The 20,530-nt window shown below is 36.0% G+C and overlaps 1 non-coding gene and 1 pseudogene across 1 annotated transcript; one reads left to right on the top strand and one right to left on the bottom strand.

The window, feature by feature from the left end:
* The window catches only part of LOC141679460 (uncharacterized), a 196,804-nt pseudogene that overhangs the window by 152,823 nt on the left and 23,451 nt on the right, over positions 1 to 20,530 (bottom strand).
* LOC141682165 (small nucleolar RNA R71) lies at positions 513 to 619 on the top strand. Its single transcript, XR_012559567.1, has one exon. It is a non-coding gene; the product is annotated as a small nucleolar RNA R71 (small nucleolar RNA).

Below are 20,530 nucleotides of genomic sequence, written 5' to 3'. Positions count from 1 at the left end.
AACCAGGGGGGTTGTACTGCTTAGCTGGATATTGCTGATAAGGCTGTTGAACCGTATTCTGAGCATTGCTCTAACTGAAATTAAGATGATTGCGGTTGTTGGGATGATAGGTGGCTGGCACTGGTTGCTGCGATTGCTGGAAGTTGCTCACAAACTGAGCTAATTCACTAGAAATTGCGCACTGATCAGTCTCATGGGCACCAGCACAAAGCTCGCAGACACTAGCAATTTGATTAACTCCATAATTAGCCAAAGTGTCCTCCTTCATCGTCAAAGCCTTAAGTTGGGCAGCGATAGCAGTTGCTGCGTCCAACTCCAGAATTCCTGCAACTTTTCCCTGAGTCAGTCTCTGGGAAGGATTCTGGTACTCATTAGTAGCCATCAGTTCAATAAGTTCATAAGCTTCATCGTAGCTCTTAGCCCACAAGACTCCTCCCGATGCTGCATCAAGCATGGGTCTAGAAGTAACACCCAATGTATTGTAGAAGCAGTCAATAATCATTCAATCAGGCATATCATGGTGTGGGCACTTCCTTAGCATATCCTTATATCGGTCCCAAGCCTCACACAGAGATTCCCCAGTTTGCTGAGCAAACTGAGTAAGAGCATTCCTGACTGCAGCAGTCTTTGCCACAGGGAAGAATTTAGTGAGAAACTTTTGGGCAAGATCTTCCCAAGTGGTGATAGACCCTGCTGGTAGAGAATGTAACCAGCACTTAGCTTTGTCCCTCAGAGAGAATGGAAAAAGTCGCAGCCTGATAGCATCTTCAGTCACATCATTGAATTTGAAAGTGTCGCAGATCTCGATGAAATCCTTGATGTGCATATTGGGGTCTTCAGTAGGAGAACCCCAAAACTGAATTGAGTTATGTATCATCTGAATCGTGCTTGACTTGATCTCAAAAGTGTTAGCCCTGATGGCTGGTCTGATGATGCTTGCCTGAATGTCATTAATCTTAGGCTAATAATAGTACATCAAAGCCTTAGGATTTTCCGCTTGATCACCCATCTCTACTAAAGCTGGTTCTTCAACTTTCTCTTCTTCTTCTACTTTCTTTTATTCCTCGAAAACTTCCTTACGAACTACCATAACTTCTTCCTAGGCTTTATCCAGTGTTCTCTTACGAGTACGTGAATGCGTATGCATACGCCCTTGCTAGAGTACCTGAAATAAGACAAGGAAACAGATAAGTAAAAATGTCCGAGTCAATGAAATTTAACGACCACTGATGGAAAGCACATAAACTATAAATTAACACTGCAGTCCCCGGTAGCGGCGCCAAAAACTTGTTAGTCGCTAAACACGAGCTAATAATACACGCAAGTATGCGAGTTCGCAAGTAGTATAGAATCTTTTCTAGTTCGTTCCAACAGAGACTGTATTGGTTAACTAACTAATTCACACACTTAAGCAACAATATATGGTTATTATTCAATTCTAAGACGATAACAAATTGAGGTTTTTTATAACTAAGAATTAAACTAATAATTATAACTACGAGAATAAGATTGACTGAATTAATATATATGAAAAACATGGGATTCTAACTTTATTAAATGCTTCATTCAATAGCCTTATTGTTCTTAACCTTAGCATGCAATGGTGATGACACTAATGAGATAACACGAAATTAATAAACGCCAACTTTCATTGCACGAATACCATACTACCAGACATCCATAAAATAGATAGAAGCTGAATAGACACCAATTATATTGAGACCCTATATGTCTATAGAATTTGTCAACATAACGGTTTAAGCACAAATTATTTATCTTGATTACATAGGGCAAGTAAGATGGTTAAAATTACCTACGAATCATGCATAACAAATACATGAACCTATGCTAGCATGGCAAGTTCTATATCTTTAAATTCACTTTCGCTTCATTAAGAATTAACACACTATCTTATAAGTTCGCGAGGCTCATAAGATGAATATGCACAACCAATACTAGGATATCAAACAATTACCACATACTAAGGCATCAAAACAATTTAACTAAATAAATCCATAAATAAATCCGCTAGAACCCCACGATAACGATTAGCCCATAATCGGACTCATCATCAATGTGGGTTCTGATGAAAACATAATATAACAAATGTAGTCTTTATAACGAATAAATAACAGAGTATAACACAAGAGTATAGGTTCAAAAAAACAAGAAACTAGCATCCAAAATTACAACTCAAAACAATGATTCACAAAAATAAACTAGATCGTCTTCGTCTTTGTTGATTCGTGCTATAAGTCTATTGCCGTCTTCTCCTTAGCTCTGAAGTGTGTCTCCCTTTATTTATTAAAAATGATCTAGAGTTGTTTATATAGTAGCCCTGATCAGCATAGAACCCCAGAAAATCAATCTTCTATTCAAAACAGGAATTCTGCATCCCGACCTGGCGCGACCGCGCGCTGGCTCTCTGAAGTTCTGGCGCGGGCGCGCTGGGCTTCTGCCAAAAATTATTTCTTTTCTTTTTCCTTTTCTTGCAGCCTCGAGCCGGACTTCACGAGCTTTTATTCCAACACCACCTAGACACTATATTAGCACCAAAATAATGCTAATTCACCTGATTCACAGATTAATGCCTGAAATGTAAAAATACTAGAAAACACGTTAAAACACTTAACAACCTGAGTACAAACGCATCAATTCAAATCTTATTAGAGTATTATAAAGTTTCATAAATGCCACGCAAAAGTTGTCTCAGCTTGAATTGGGATTGAAGAATCAAAAAGTTGAGTAGTATCAGAGGTTGTGACTGGTTCAACATCAGCATTTGTCTTTTCATAACTTGAGCATTGTCAGAGGTTAATTTCAGTTTATCAGCCCAATCAGCTCCATAAATATTTCTTCTTTTATGAGCTTGAATGATTTATTCTTCCCTCAGTATCAAAAGCTTGAGCTACTGGATAGACTAGATCTATCAGTATTTAAGGTTTGGATGCTTTAGATACTGATTTCCTCTTAGCAGCTTTAGCTTTAGGCTTTGTCTTGGACTTTTCTCCCATCTTCTCTTTCCCCTTATGTCTCCTATCAGTGTTTAAGATTTCTTGGGACCTGAGAGGTCTTTAAGCATGTGCTTGACTCACCTCTCTTATAACTACACCTTTGGTTGGTCTGTTTGAAGGATCATCTTCATAAGGTAAATGAGAGATAATAACATCAATATTTATTGTCCTCATGGATTTGAATTCTTCTTCCAATTGCCTAAGTTGTTCAAGATCAACTCCATGTTTTTCTTTCTCAAAGATTCTTCTACTCACCTTAGAATCAAATATTTGAATCTTTGGGTCCTTATAGAAAAGGGTTGTCTTTTAACCTTTAACTTCTAAAGTTTATAGATATTGACTTTTTTCTGCACCAGCTTCCATCTCCAGAATGCCTTGGTCATCATCAACATCTGTGACTTTCAGAGGTTGTTGAGTTGTAGTAGTAGTCACAGTCAGTTCTTTAGATTGTACTCTCCTTTCACTCCTCCTACTTCCTCCACCTTTTCTAGATTGAGTTCTAGTGGTTTTTGATGATCCACTAGTCCCAACTAGCTCTTCACTTCTCCTTTTCACAATCTCCTTTCTTCCTCCCTTATTACCTCCATCAAGATTTTCATCCTCAGCACCTTTCAATGTTAGCTGCTTGCATTGAGATTTATCAATTTTCTCCCCCTTTTTGGCATCATTACCAAGCAGAAGGGAAATAATCAGCTCCATTGAAGTTTGTACCTAAGTAAGTTGCCCAAACATTAACTTCTGATTTTCCTCCAATCTAGCCTGGTTGGATTCAATTTGAGGTTGTCTGGCAGCAATAGGTGCAACCTGCTTCTGAATTTCCTTATTTATAGTTAGCTTTGTGGTAACAAAAGAATCTCTAATTTGATTGATTTGAGAAGTGGTAGATTTTTGAGCTGTCTGTAGGGATCTCATCAATAAAATGGATGCTTTAAGATGATTCAATACATTAGGATTCTGAATAGTTTGTTCAACTGTCTCCAAATGCTTCACAATATTGATATTAGATATAGGATAAGCATTATCCTTCGATTTTGTATTCCAGAATTCATCGAAGAATTCCTTTGCATGATGAGCATTCAAATTCTTTAACTTATGTTGCCGTACATGGGTAGACATGTCTTTAGGGAAAAAAAGTTGATCTAGATTCTCATCAGGATCTAGAATTGCATTGTTATTGTGCCCATCATCATACTCTATCTCATGAACCGATTCTTCATCAACAACTGGTTCCTGAATTATCTGCCATGCCATCAACAATTAACTCCACATTTTCAAGAATAGTAGACAGGTGTTTACTCCTAGACCTCAGTTCCTGTGGAGTGCTGTGGTGACCCTGCAATGAATATAACTTCTTGAATGGACTGCCGTGCTTCTACATCTTCAACAACAACATGGATAATAACAGCTGATGGATTGATAGAGTGAGTAGACTGCAGAAAAGTATCAGTACTTAGACCTGCAGGAAGATTATCAGCACTTGGTACATTAGAGTTTAACCGAGGAACTACAGACTATTGTTCAACAGCTGTTTCTTTTGTACTCTATGCACCTGCAAAATATAACAAGTAACACTTAATCTCTATATTCTTTTAAAGTAGTCTCACTACTCCTCACACCACACAGCTTATAACTTTTAATAGTTAGAGTTTCTTCACAAGGATTACTAAATCATGACTCTCATTTACCTCTCATTTTTCCAGGAAGGATCCTGCCTCTCTTTAATTCTATTTTTCTCTAAATCTTGTCTCTCATTCTCACATGAAAGGCTCAGATAATTTTATCCTACAGAAATAAGGAGTGGCTAAAGAAAGGTTGTATGTGGTCATACAACTAGAAGTAGTCCTTAAATAAAGGTCTAGATATAATTATACCAACATGATTTATAGCATGATAAATAAATGCTGATAATACAAAATCAGTACTTAAAATAAATGTTGATAAGGTGGAATCAGTATTTATACCTTGTGATTCTGAAGACTCGGTTTCTTGAAGACATCTAATGGAAGTACTGATAAGATATTAGTAGATGGTGATGATGGATGAATCCTTCCTTCAGCATCTACAACCAATATCACTGCTTCAGGATTTAAGCCTTCATTGGACCTTTGATGCAATGGTTCTTGTGGGGCTGGAGATTCAGGAGTTGCTGGATGACTTTGACATTCAGTTCTTTTGTACTCCTCTCCTCAATATCAGAATTTAAGTCTTGTACAGTTTCTTGATGAAATTTAGCTGTCTGATTATATTTTTGAGGATCAATCTTCTGACAAAAGTCCTTGATTTGAGAAAGTCCTGCATAAATCTTGGAAACTTCAGCTATATGCCATTATTGAGTAGACTTTTCAGCAAGAGGCTCCATTTCTTCAATATCTGCTGCACTAATTTGAAGTGCAGATTCTTCTGTGATTGGATCAAAATTTGTAGTAGTTGTTGTATCCCTTTGAGATACAGGTTCTTGTGTGCTTGATCCAGGGAAAAGACCTTCCCTTTGCAGCCTCTTGACACTCTCTTCTACTTGCTCATGAGTTATTTCCCTCACTCTTTTCCATGGTTGCTTCATTGGAGAATCGTACAATTCCACAGGTACATCAGGATTTGTCTGGATTAGAATTTGGAGTAGATGCACTTTATGTCTCCTAAGCAATTTCTTTCTTAATCTTGAGAAAATTTTGAGCATAGTAGGCTTTGGCCAGCTTCCTTTTCCTTGGCCTTAGGCTTGTACCAGTTTCAACAGTATTTCTGGCACTTTGAACAACATCAGTAGTTGTGCCCTCATCAGTTGGTAAAACAACTGGTCTTGGAGAAGAATCAGAATTTAGGATTGGAAATTTTGAAGATAAGGTAGCATTGTCCTCATTATCATCTGATTCTAATCCTGCAAGCACAAGCTTTCTCCTTATAGATTTTGAAGGTTGGAAGATTGAGAAACTTGTGTTGCATCAGCTTTTAATTTGGCTACATCAGTATTTGTAGCAGTTGATCTCCTACCCTCCCGAGGTTTCTCAACTGGGTCCTCAACCCTGGCAGCCAGCTTAACTTTATTCCTTTTTATAATATGTGTCTTTTGAGAGGCACCTGAGGTGGTTTGTGTTTGTATTTGTGTTTAGGTTGGTGTGTTGGGGTGAGCTACAAGGGGGGTTCCCAATGGTGATTTCCTGCAGCTGAGCACTCTGTTTGTTGGGCAAACCATAAATCACAGGGAACTTTGTAATGTGCAAGTTCCCAACAACTAATGGAAACCTCAAAGTAACTAAATTCTCTTTCTTTTCATCTTGTGAGATGAGATCATAGAAAGCCCTTTTTGTAAGCTTAAATACTGACACAGTTTGATTAGTGGGCATAGGGATATCAGGGAAACAAATATTGAAAATCAACTGACAGAACTTAACATATTACACAGTATGCCTATCAGCAGTTAATCTATCACCTATAAATGATAAAACTACTCTACCAAAATCATTATTTGCACCATAAATTAGAGAGTACCCTATTTTTTATGTCATGATAAGAAGAGCATCAAAGTTGGTAGATTTATTGTTGAAAGCCTTTGTGATGCAATCAAAAAAGAAATTCGATTCTTTCCTGAGCCCATTTCTCTTCAGTTGACCAAGATCCTTCAAGTCCTTGTCATAGCCTATCTCATTTAAAAACCTCCTCATTTCAGCATCTCCCACAAAAGTAGTGTAGGAGTCATGAGCAGGCAACTGTAATGTATCCCTTACAGTTTGAGGAGTTACAATCTTTATCTTATCGTCGAACTCAAACACCAAATTTGGAGTCACATTGGCACCTCCATCATCATAAACACCAGTTTTCCAGATAGCCAGTACCTGGTCACCTGAGATTGTGGGTGGAGATGTGAGAGCAAACCCAATCACACTGGATCTCAAAAAGTCCTAAAATATATGAAAATCAATATTGACACTATTGTTGTCCAGTATACCCGAGTAATTGTTAGTAACAAACTTGGCGCCACCATAATTGGAAGATTTAGAAGCAGCTGGTGAAGTCATTATGAATTTGCAAGAAAATGTTTCGAGAAGAAATTAGGGTTTCAGAGTTTACGGGTGAGAGAGAGAGAGAGTGAATTAGCAGAGAAAAATATAATAGAGATTAGATAAAGTGTTAATTTGAAATCGAAAATTGATTTTGTTTAACACTTCACTCCACTAACTCAGAAACATTTCAGTGTAATGGGACACGTGGTAGCCTGCTATTGACTGTAAAAACAATCATGTAAATGTGTAGTAAAGGTAGTTACTCAACTTTAATCATGCATAAATTACTTACTTGCATATCATATTGCCACTATAATTAAAATACTGATTAAAACAATATTTGAATAAATTCAAAATTTATCGTCAGAATATAATGGTCAATCATAATTTGACCAAATTCAGTAATTAATTAACCACTATCAGGATTTATCAGTCAACACAAGTTTGACCAATATCAGTACTTAATCAACCACTATCAGGATTTATCAGTCAACACAAGTTTGACCAATATCAGAGCTTATACAGATAATCGGAGTTTAATATGCAGCTACTGGTTGGGATTAATAGAAGCTAATTACATGCTTTCATGGCATCAGAGTTTAACACTATAATCAGTATTTAACAAGTACCGATACACAATAAGAAGATACCACACTCTAATTATCAGTAGTTATTCCAAATTATTAGAGTTTGAGAAATGTCCTGATATCATTCCCAATTCATTCACTAATCTTGTAAAGGTAACTTCACAGAGAGGCTTAGTAAATATATCACCTAATTGATGATCTGTTGGAACAAATATCAATTCCACTGTACCTTCCGTCACATGTTCCTTTATGAAATGGTACCTAATACTGATGTGTTTAGTCATTGAATGTTGTACTGGATTTCCTGTCATTGCAATATCACTATGATTATCACAATATATAGGAATTGCAGAATACTCTAACCCATAATCCAGTAACTGATTCTTCATCCATAGAATTTGAGCACAACAACTCCCTGCAGTAATATATTCAGCTCCTGCAGTTGATATGAAAATTGACTTTTGTTTCTTGCTAAACCAAGAAACCAACCTGCCACCATGAAATTGGCAACTTCCGGAAGTGTTTTTCCTGTAACACCCCAAAATCCGGGGTCGGGGATCCGGGTTGTCACGAGTTCCATTTTCCTTAATAATACTTAATCTTAATAATCAACCAACTACTGCGTACTGTGACCCCGCAATATACACACACACCAAAAGTTATAGTCTCAGAGATAAATATCGAAAAATAACACAAGTCATTTTATTCCACAATTATAAGTCATTACACCTCAAAAGGGTTTCTGAATAAATTTACATATTCTTTGCCATTATTACAATTCATAAATATACATAAGTCTGGTACATCAAAAGTTGAAAGCCTAGCCTATTGGTAGTTCCTACCTCAGCTACAACGACATCAACGCCTACAGGAAACTGCAGAGCGTTTCCTATCCGCTCACGAATTGGGAGCTTGGTCCCGTTCATCTTGTCTATCTGTTGTTGTGTGATGAAAGAAGAAAGCAAGGGTGAGCAACAAGCCCACCGAAATAATATGTATAATAATTAACAATATATGAGTATTCTCATAGTACTCATGAAATTCTTGGTCAAGAAGAAATGAACCAAGTTGATATCTTAACGCGACCAAGTCACAAAATATTCAGTATATATGTATATATACTTTTCAAAATCTTGGAAATCCTCTTCCATGCATAATATACATAGGGTACCAGTTTATAACTGTATAAAAATATTGTTGCAAGGTGATCTCATATATCTAACCTTGTCTCAACGTTTTTCTGAAAATCTTTGTCATGCATAAGATAATCATTGACTAGATATAAGTTGAAAAGATGAAGTTACAAGATACTCCAATATACTTATATCTTTTCCAAATACTACTTGAACTACCAGCGTTCAAGGTATAATCAGTTTCAAAAGTTCATCACATAGATGTGACTACAAGATAAGACTTGAATATATTCAATCTTTGAAATATCATTTAAAGAAATGAAGTTACTACATACTTCATTAATTCCCGATATATATATATATATATATATATATATAAATATATATATATATATATACACCTATATATATATCTCATACCTTCCTTGAAACCCTCTGTTATGGAAAGTATAAACAGAGTTATAATACCCAATGAATTTGGAAAGAAGAAAAACTTTGGCATAAACCCGATATCTTGCTGATCAGGCAAAGATACCAATAAGTAACCTTTTCTACTGTAGATGGATGAATTTCTCGTCGTTCATCACCCTGGCCGCATTAGGACATCGCGCTAGACCGTTACCCGGCCACTCACGCGTGGATGGACTGTCACCCAGCCTCTTACAACTTCATAGACCGTAACCCAGCATGTCGCTTATGCTGACTCAATTAGATGGACTTATTTCCCGAACGTTGGGCAAGTAATCAAATTATTTTCTCAAAACAGCAACCTCGTTGTGAATATAAAATACACCATAGAGCCGGTTCCCTCAGATTTTTGAGCGTGTATTCAAGTCCCCTTCGAAAGGAAGATCTTAAATTTGAAAACGAGTTTTGGGATCCGCTCTAACTTTTAAAATCATTTTGAAGACTCGAAAACATTTTTAAGAATGTTTGGAGTAATGCTGATTTAATAAAATAAATCAGTCCTAATATGTTGGAAAATATCTGAATATTATTATTTAAATAATATTCCCATAAGGATAATTTGTTTAATAATATTTAAAGTAGAAGTTTTAAAACTCATACTTGAAATGAATAATAAATAACAAAAGATATACTTATACGAAAGTACGATCTTTATTTTAATAATCGAAAAAAAGTTTGATTATTATTCAAAACTATCGATTATACCTTATCCGATTAGAAGTTATAGAAATCTATATATATATATATATATACTATACTCGGGAACATCGACTCCCGGTTTAGAAAAATGTTCACCTTTGGGTCCCCTATACTAAGGGTATACGCAACTACTGCTTATCTCTAACATATATATTATGCAGTTTATAAGCATTTGAATTGACAATAGAATATCAAGATTATGAAATAGGCATGCATATATATCATATCAACATGCTCCAATATATCGCAAGATTTGCTAATAACAATCATGCACTTATCACAAGATAATGCATATACACATATACATCACAACAACAGTTATACGGGTAGAAAACTTGCCTGAGTGTTCCGGGATAGACTTCAGCTTAGAGTGGGTCCGATAACCTATGAACAATAACATAATCCGGAATTAGACCACGGTCGCATAAGAAACTAGTCAAAACTCACTCATACCCTAACGGTCGCTTATACGCTTAACGATTTGCGTAAATCGTTTGCGTACCCTCGGCTCCACCAATTTTAATAAATTAACTGTTATGAATTTTAAGGCGACTCTTTCGCGAGTACTTTACCAACTTCCTAATCCACCTTACATAATTGTTTCGTATTTCGATTAATCATTTACGGGTCTCAATTATGGTCTCAAGGTTACTCGAGGTTTCGGGGTTCGCTCGCGAAACGCCAATTCTTAAAATGGTCGTTTCTCCTAAACCGTAAATCGGATCTAAGCGAATAAAATATCAAAACAAAGCTTGAATAATAAAATTTCTAAGAATGGTAATGGTAAGTTCATGGTAGTGAGTGTTCGGGTGCAAAAGTCATGCACAAAACAGTCTAAGGAAAATTGGGCATTACAACGACTATAACTTAGCGATTCCCAAATTTTACCAAATCAATTCAATATCAAACCACCACCAATCAACACCATTCCACCATCATTCAACCACAATACAAGATCATTCAACCATAACTCAAGGTCTCAACTTATTCATCTAAACCAAGTCAAAATATGACCAAGAACTTCAAATCCAACAAGTATCACTCCTAACTCCAAAATCAACAAAACCACTTACTAAACAAAGCTCTAAACATGATTACACACCCATTACACTAACCCATCATCGAAACATTAGGAAATCCAAATAAACAAAACTTAAGACTAAGATCATGAAGAGTTATACCTTCCTTGAAGCTTTTAATCTATGAAAGATCCTTAGAATGCCCATAGAGGCCTTTATCTATGCTTAAGCTACCTTGACCTTACAAATAAAATCAAGAATAAAAAATTTGTTCTTGAAAGTTACTATTCACCCTAAAATTTTAGGAATTGTTTAACTTAGTAAACCTTGGATTCTTGGATCCAAACTTATAGCATAACTAAGTTATGAAATATAGGATCCAAAGAAATAAACCTTGCAATTTTCCATGGCCTAGAGCTTGAGTTTTGAAAATCAATTTCACCATTTTTATGAAAAGGCCGAATGGAAGAAGAAGAAAATGGGGGAGAGCTTTTTCTTGCTTGGTTTTCCTTGGGAAATGAGAAAGAAATGCTTGGTGGAGGAGATTTTTGAACAAATATCTTGATAAAGTGATGACATCACTTGCTCATGTCATTGCTTGCATCATTCCTTTGTCACATGTCCTTCCCTTATGGTTTGATGATGTCATCCTCCTCTAATCTCTTTGATTAGTGCTTAATTATTTGGTTAATCCTTTGGTTACTTGTATAAGCTTGATTCTTGGTCGCTTATTTGTTTTACGGTTCGCTTAACTCCCGTTCTCGGTGATCGTTTGAAGGATCATATCCGGGATCTTATTACTTGGGCTTCCATAACCCTCTCTTCATATTTTATAGTCCTTTAATGATCCTTGCTTAAAATTGTTGAATTAAGATCCTTTTAATCATGTTACCTTATACTCAATCCTTTCGGTATCTGGTGGATTTTCGGGAAAAATCAAATTATTCGTATTTGGATTCTGACGATCTTTATATACACTCATATACTTTATGGAGTACTAATAAGATCTCATAATATCAATAAAAGAACTCCTACATAGTGTGGCATAAAAAATTTCCTTAATCAGCATAATCAGCAAAAGTTACTATTCATCAGTGTCTCAAAAATTCCAAAATTTGGGGTTATTACATTTCCTGTCTATTCTACATCCTGCAAAATCAGCATCAAAGCATCCAATTAGCTTAAAGTCTGAATCTCTAGGATACCATAATCCAAGATTTATGGTGCCTTTTAGATATTTAAAATTCTTTTCACAGCTAATAGATGTGGTTCCCTTGGATCAGCTTGGAACCTTGCACAAAGACAGGGAGCATACATGATATCAGATCTACTAGCAGTCAAATATAGGAGTGAGACAATCATACCTCTGTAGTTAGTTATATCTTCTAATGAATCAGTATTTAAATCTAACTTGGTTGTAGTGTCCATTGGAGTTGTTGCAGTTGAACTGTCTTGCATTCCAAATCTTTTGAGCAAATTCCTGGTGTACTTGGATTAATTTATGAAGATCCCTTCATCAGTCTGTTTAACTTGTAAACCCAGAAAATAACTCAATTCTCCCATCATACTCATTTGATATCTTGACTGCATTAGCTTTGCAAACCTCTCACAGAGTTTATCATTAATAGAAAAAAATGATATCAATATATATCTGTACTAATAACAAGTCCTTACCATGGTATTTATAAAATAAAGTTTTGACAATTGTATCTCTTGTGAAACCACTTTCTAATAGAAATAGAGCAAGTGTTTCATACTAGGCCCTAGGAGCTTGTTTTAGTCCATAGAGTATTTTATCCAGTTTATAGACATGATCAATATATTTTGGATCAATGAACCCTGGAGTTTGTTCAACATAAACTTCCTCTTCAAGTTCACCATTCAGAAATGCACTCTTCACATACATTTGGAACACTTTACACTTCATGTGAGCAGTATAGACTACGAAAATTCGGATTGCCTCAAGCCTTGCAACCAGAGCAAAAGTCTCATCATAATCAATGCCTTCTTGCTGTGAATAGCCCTTTGGAACCAGTATTGCTTTATTTCTTATAATGATGCCCCCACTATCAGTTTTGTTTTTGAACACCCACTTTGTATCAACAACTTATCTGTTCTTTGGTCTTGGCACAAGATTCCAAACTTTGTTCCTTTAAAATTCATTAAGCTCCTCATGCATTGTTGTAGCCTAGTCAGCATCTCAAAGATCTTCTTCCACTTTTTTTGTTCAGTTTGAGATAGAAAAGAATGGTAGAGACATTCATTTTGAGTGGATTTTCTAGTTTTTACACCACTATAAGGATTTCCAATGATTAAGTCAAGTGTGTGTGACTTAGACCATTTTCTTGCAGATGGAAGTTGACTCCTTGAAGCAGAACCTCCCCCTTGATCCATGAACTCTCTAGTATCTCTTTGACTTGTACCACTATCATTTCCTGATGCTCCCCCTGAATCAGTATTTCCAGTGCTATCAGTATTTGATCTATCAGTATTTGAGGAATCAGAGTCTGATGAATCATTTACTGATGTTCCTCGAGTTGAATCACTTGTAGAAGACTCTTGATGTAAATCATATTGCTCCCCCTCAATATGTGCTTCAATATTTACAGAACTTCCACTGACATGTGGATCATCAGAGGTTAGAGTGATATCAGGATTTACTGTATCAGGATTTGTTAGTATATTAGGATTTAACTGTTTAGCATATGCTACTTCATTTTTAAATCTCAACTCATCATGGCCATCTGCATCTTCTAGACCTGTGATTTTCTTATCATTAAGAGATACATGTATAGATTCCATGACTGTCTTTGTTCTCAATTATACACTTTGAAAGCTTTTGTTGACAATGGATAGCCAACAAAAATGCCTTCATCAACTTTTAGATCAAATTTAGTAAGTTGTTATGTATGAGTTTTGAGAACAAAACACTTGCAGCCAAAAATGTGAAAGTACTTCAAATTTGGCTTCTTTTCCTTCACCATCTCAAATGGTATTTTTCAATTCTTGTTGATCAATGTTGCATTGTGTGTGAAGCAAGCAGTTTGCACAGCCTCATCCCAGAAGTAGGTAGGAAATCTTGCTTCCTCTAGCATGGTTCTTGCAGTTTCTGTGAGAGTTCTATTCTTTCTTTAAACAACTCCATTTTATTGTGGAGTACCAGGGGAAGAAATTTCTTATTATATTCCCTTGTATTTGCAGAACTCTTCCATAGTATTGTTCTTGAATTCAGTTCTATTATCACTTCTAATGATCTTCACTTTGTATGTTGATCCTTTTTCCAGTTCTCTCACATGATCAAGAAGAATGGATGGAGATTCATCCTTGGTGTGCAGAAAACACACCCATATATATCTTGTATATTTATCAACAATTACAAGTGCATACCTCTTTTTGGAAATTGAAAATACATTGACTGGACCAAAGAGATCAATATGAAGTAGATGATATGGTTCAAGAATAGAGGGTTCAGTTTTATTCTTGAAAGATGTTTTCCTTTGCTTGGATTTTTGGCATGAGTCAATTAAGCCATCAGGAGTAAATATTACATTGGGAAATCCTCTTACAAGATCTTTCCTCACAAGTTCATTGATGTTTTTGAAATTGAGATGAGAAAGTCTTTTATGCCAGCTCCAGCTGTCTTCCACAGATGCTCTACTAAGTAGACAAACTTCTGATCCATCAGTATTTATGGGGACCCTGGCTTCATATAAGTTACCATGTCTTACTCTAGTCATCGCAATCTTGCCATCAGACTTACTGAAAATTTCACAATATTCCTCATAGAATTTCACATTGTAAACTTTGTCACAAATCTGACTCACACTGATAATTATTCTTGAGTACTGCAACTAGAGCTACATCTTCAATGATGACATTCCCAAGTTTGATTTTGTCATATCCCAAGATTTTTCCTAGGTTGTCGTCTCCATAAGAAACACTTGGGTCAACCTTCTCCTTAAACTCTGATAGCAGGGACTTATAACCAGTCATGTGTCCTGAGCATCCACTGTCCAAGACTAGAGAATTTCTCCTGTTACCCTAAAATCATTTTTTAAATCAATTAGTGTTTTTAAGGACCCAGACTTCCTTGGATCATTTGGCCTTTTAAGTTTATTAATATATGCAACAGAAGACTTCATATTTGAGTTTATGTTAACATTCTTACTATCAGTATTTACACATGCAGAAACAATTTTTGCTTTATTTAAAGAGGGTTTCAGTTTATAATAATCATAATATAAATTGTGAAACTCTTTACATGTATAAATAGAGTACCACACACTACCACAATGAAAATAAGGATCCTGTGGTTTATATCTAACTATTTTATTCTTAAACTTTGATTTGGGAGGAACAATATTTATCTCTTTATTCTTCCTGCAAGAATTAGCAAGAGGATTAGTACTACCACAGTTCAAGCATGTCTTTCTAGGTGCATTGGAAATAGTTTTATAAGTACCATTTTCATTAACACCCACTTTACCATTCCTGTTTTTCCTAAGCTTTTTCTCTTTGTTTTTTATGTGTAATTCCTACAGCTATTTCTGAGTTATTAAACCAATATTTACTGATCTTCTGGTCTGAGGTACCTTTAATTCAGTAGTGTCAGCCTCAGTTTCAGCATTTACCATTAAGGCATAGTTAACACCATCATCTGAATCTGATGAATCATCCCAGTTTTTCTTCTTTGTGATCAAGGCTTGTTTCTTCTCAGCCTTTGGTTTTCTGCAATCAGCTACAAAGTGTCCAATTCCATCACAGTTATAACACCTTTCCTTTGACTTGTCATATTTTCCAGTCTTTGATTCCTTCCGATCAATATTACTTCTGTCATTCCTCTTATCAGAGTTTGAAGAACTGGAACCCTTTCTGGAAAATCTTTTCCCTTTCTTGGAGTTCTTGTAAACGATCTTCTTAAAGCTTTTAACCAATATAGCAGTAATTTGTTCATTATTGTCATGATCACTATCAGTATCTGATTCATTATCAGTTTTTGAATCATCATCAGAGTTTGATGACTCAATATCAGACTTTGCAGTCATAATTTTTCCTTTGGAGTGACCATTTCTCCTAGATTTCTCCTTTGGGTTTATTCAACTTTAAGTGCAATTGGTCTAGACTTTGATCCTTTTCTCTTACTTCTTTGCTTCATCAACCCCTCACGTGCGAAATTCTAAAAGATCCCATTTCAGATCAAACAATTCCATCGAATTGAGCTTCTTCGATTTCTCGATTCATCGAAATATGACCAACAGTAGTTCGAATATATATAGAAATAATTTATTTTCTTAGAATGAGCGGAATAATGGCAAATTGCTCAAGTGGGCTGTGTATCATGTAGCGCCGGGCATCTAAGTTGGTATGGAAAAACTGCTGCGCCGCGGGAAATCCCTCCTCTCCCTGACTTTATCATATGATTTCTCTACGCTCAATAAGAACAGATTTACTAGTAAAAGATTTAGTAGTATATGTTTGATTACTATTCAGGTTGTTCTCGTCAAAATGGCGAAGTTCCCCGTTAAGTAGGAAGGTTTGAGGAATAAATCTTCGATACTGAAATGTGTTCATGAGTCTTCAACATGCCATAGATCTAATATAGAGATATTTCATCAAGTTCATAATTATCCCTTATTGATGTGACCTTAAAGTCCCACTTTTCAGGTAGTGCAAGTATAAACTTCAAGTTTGAGTCCTATAAGTCATATTCCTTGTTGACAATAGATAAGTCATTCAACAGCTTTTAAAATCTATCATAGATCTCAGTTAAGGACTCATTGTCTCTTGAGTCAAAGTGCTTATATTCCTGAGTAAGTAAGATCCTCATGTTTTTCTTGATAACAGTAGTACATTAACACTTTACTTCTAAAACATCCCAAATTTCTTTTGTTATTTTATATTCAATAACCCTATTGGACATAACACTATCAAGACTGCTATGCAAGATATATCTTACTTTTACATCTTTCATTATTAATGATAGATCTTATGCAAGTTTATCAACCTTCTTTTCTTTTTCACCAGCCACAGCTACTGCCAACTTCATTGGCCTATGAGTACCATCATAAATCCTGCTTAGATATTCATGATCTGTAGCTTCCAAACACATGGTCATCTTAACCTTCCAGATTGGATATTCATGTATCTTTAGAATTGAAACCTTGATAGCTTCATACCTACTTATTTTTCTTGTTAATCTGTGGTGTGGCCGGAGGTGGTGGTGGATTCTGTTGTGGTTCTTTATCTGCCACTAAAGATTGATTTTCAGATCTTAAACTGTTTGTATATCAACAACAAACTCTGATACCAATTGTTAGGTCCGTAATACAACTGTAGAGGGGGTGAATACAGTCTATGCAAATAATTTGATAAAGCTTAACAGAATCAACAGTTTTTATATTAATCATATAAAAACTGTTACAAAAGTACTCTCTCAAAAGGATGAACAATTATCCTTGAGAGCTGATAGGTAGTCTGAAAGATATAAAAATTCGTTACACATATAATGTAATCCTAATATGTGCTTATATAGTGCACAATTACACAATCAATAAGGAATCATATTCTATTACGATAAGGAAACCTAATACATATTCATGTATGATTGCTTCTGTAAGTAAAGTCCTTCATCGCCTTGAATTCTGCAATCCATTTCCTTCTTTGATAAGTACTGATGTGACTAAGTACTAATCATCAAATACCTGATCATCAAATACTAATAGACGGATACTGATGACGTCACCTTCAGTTAATCCTGATATCAAATACTGATAATAAACTCTGATAGTTTATATACTGATATCATCAATTTCTTCTAATAGACCCCACAAACGCTCGGTTTTAGTTGTGTCATGTCAAGTGTCAACCATTAAAATGGCTGATCTATATTGGTCGATTTTATATGCGTGACATCATAAAAATTATGATGTTTTACCTTTTTTATAATCAAAATCGACCAATCTCACGTCCACCGTATTTTTAAGAGGTTGATTTTGGTCAAATAATTTTAACATATTTTATTGTAATGATAACATGACTTATCCGCGGGTCGTCCCATTATTTCGATTCGATTCTTGCTCACTGTTATATTAGTACCACTTATGTTTATTAAAAAATTTACATAAATAGTTGTAATTATTTTTGCAAAAATACGACAATCAACCAAAACTCCGCCTTTTATTTTAACTAAAGTTAGTTGAATCATGTTACCCTAGCGTCTGTTTTGTCATGCGTATCAATTCATTTATTTTGCAATAAGAATAATGGTTAAACTTCAGACTCTTTCAGAGTCTATGCATTTTTAATAAAACTTTAAGAAGGTATTATCTATGCAAAATGTTGGGCTTGCTAAGTAGGCCTAACTCCACATTAGTATGATATTGTCCACTTTGGGTCGAGCCCGCACGAGTTTATTTTTGGGTCACTCCCAAAAGGCCTCATACTAGTGGAGTTAACTGGCTGCTTATATGCTAGCAATCTGTCCTTCCCACAAACGATGTGGGATAACTCCTAACAATCTCCCCCTTCATACATCGGGCTCGACACCAGTCGCTGCCTCCTTCAATGTGATCTGACTCCCCCTTGACCCATACTGGAAATCCATCTGGCTATCTGTTCCCCCTAAGTCCATTCCTTCAATGTGATCTGACTCCCCCTTGACCCATACTGGAAATCCATCTGGCTATCTGTTCCCCCTAAGTCCATACTGGAAGACTCGTCTGCCTTTTCCTTGAGTCCATTCTGGGGCAAGCCCATCTGCCTCTTCGTAGGTCACTTCTGGAGCCCATCTGAGATTGTTATGGACCGTTTATAACCTGAAACTCTGATACCACTTGTTGGGCTTGCTCAGCAGGCCTAACTCCACATTAGTATGATATTGTCTGTTTTGGGCCAAGCCCGGTCGAGTTTATTTTTGGGTCACTCCCAAAAGGCCTCATACTAGTGGAGTTAACTGGCTGCTTATATGCTAACAATATGCTCTTACCATAAACGATGTGGGATAACTTCTAACACAAAATACCCCCAACTTTTGTTGAAAATCGAGTTGAATTTCCTATTGAATGTCTGCATTCATAAAAAATTGAAACCATGCATTGATTATTGATATATTCCAACCACATGCTCTGTTACCCAGCAGTTGAATAGAAACATAATTAATCAAGTATCGCAAAGAAAATGACATTTTTTAGTCTAAAGCAGCTGCACATGATGCTGCATGTTCTTTGAGTCTAAGCCAATGGATTCCAAACTTGAAGGGCACAACACTATGTACAAACACCTACACACACACTGGATTGTTTAATGAGACGAAGAATAGTCCATTGCATATAAAATAGAAAAACTAATACAAGTTTTCTGCAATTTACAAACGTTTAAAAAGGAGATGTAAACGTAAGCAACTCATACCAAATCTCCACACACATTTGTTATTTCGCAACTTGGTCCTTTTCTATTTGAACTTGTGATGACTTCAGAAGGAAGGTACATTAGTCATCAAACTTGAAATACTAATCACTAGCTAACTACCACAAAAATGGCTCATCAAGCCAGAGTTCACTATCCGTAGTCTCGGCTCGAGCTAGGCTCCATGGGAATTCGTAGACCGAGTGCCCGATTTTATGACTCAAGTTAAGGTAGAGATCTGGTAAATCAAGAAAAGGGTCCTCATTGTGACTTATAGGCGAACTTGATGACTCTCTAGAGGACTCACTAGTATTCGTATTCGTTGTCGTTGGCTCAGCTTGGCTTAGTTCAGCTTCCGCTTCACCTTCATGGCTTATAGGAATGTTGTCCATTGCTGCAGCTTGGGCTGCAGCTGCTTGAATATCTTTAGGAGACTTAGAAGCTGGTTGTGGCAATTTTTGAGCTAATTCAGGGAAATTAAGAAAAGCAGAGTGGCCTTTAATAGCTATAGCAGCTACATCATGAGCTCTGGCTGCCATTTCGGGTGTTGCAAATGTCCCTAGCCAAATTCTCGATTTTTTCCGCGGCTCCCGAATTTCGGACACCCATTTTCCCCAGCTCCTGATTCTGACACCACGATAAATCGGGTGCTTCCCATCAGCAGTACTACTAGTAGTGCTACATTTTTCAGATTTCTTGATCATTTCGACATTTGCATCCTCGACCGATCTTTTAGTCGATTTTCGCTTCACGGCATCTTTTTGGGAGGAGGAGGTGGGAGAAGAGGCTGAAGTGGAAATGGAGATATTTTGTTTCATGATACAATGAGGAGAAGCATATATGTTGGAGAATATGATATAGGGTAGCTTAAGCAAGCTAAGGTTTGGTTGCATATAAATTTCACATGAAGATGGAATAAAGTCAAAATAAAAGAATGAGGGAATGGGACCAAAGCATAAAGGAATACAGTTTGGAAGGCAATTTTTGTTACCCCATTATGTACTCCATGTTGAATTTTGATATAGAGCTCATCAAGTGTAGGAGTATCTTCAACAGTTACAAATCATTTGGCTTCTTCCTTGGTTGCTTCTGGATCATTGCAAATCTAATTTCTTACTTCTTATTATTATATATCCATTATTTAGTGCTTTATACTTTTTCTTTTTTCCTTTTGGGTATCAAATTTAGTGTCATAAATAAATATTTATT

This window comes from Apium graveolens, chromosome 8, assembly GCF_009905375.1.
Source record: "Apium graveolens cultivar Ventura chromosome 8, ASM990537v1, whole genome shotgun sequence".
Lineage (NCBI taxonomy): Eukaryota > Viridiplantae > Streptophyta > Magnoliopsida > Apiales > Apiaceae > Apium > Apium graveolens.
The sequence above is the reverse complement of the archived record's forward strand: the minus strand, read 5'-3'. Positions and strand labels throughout refer to the sequence as shown.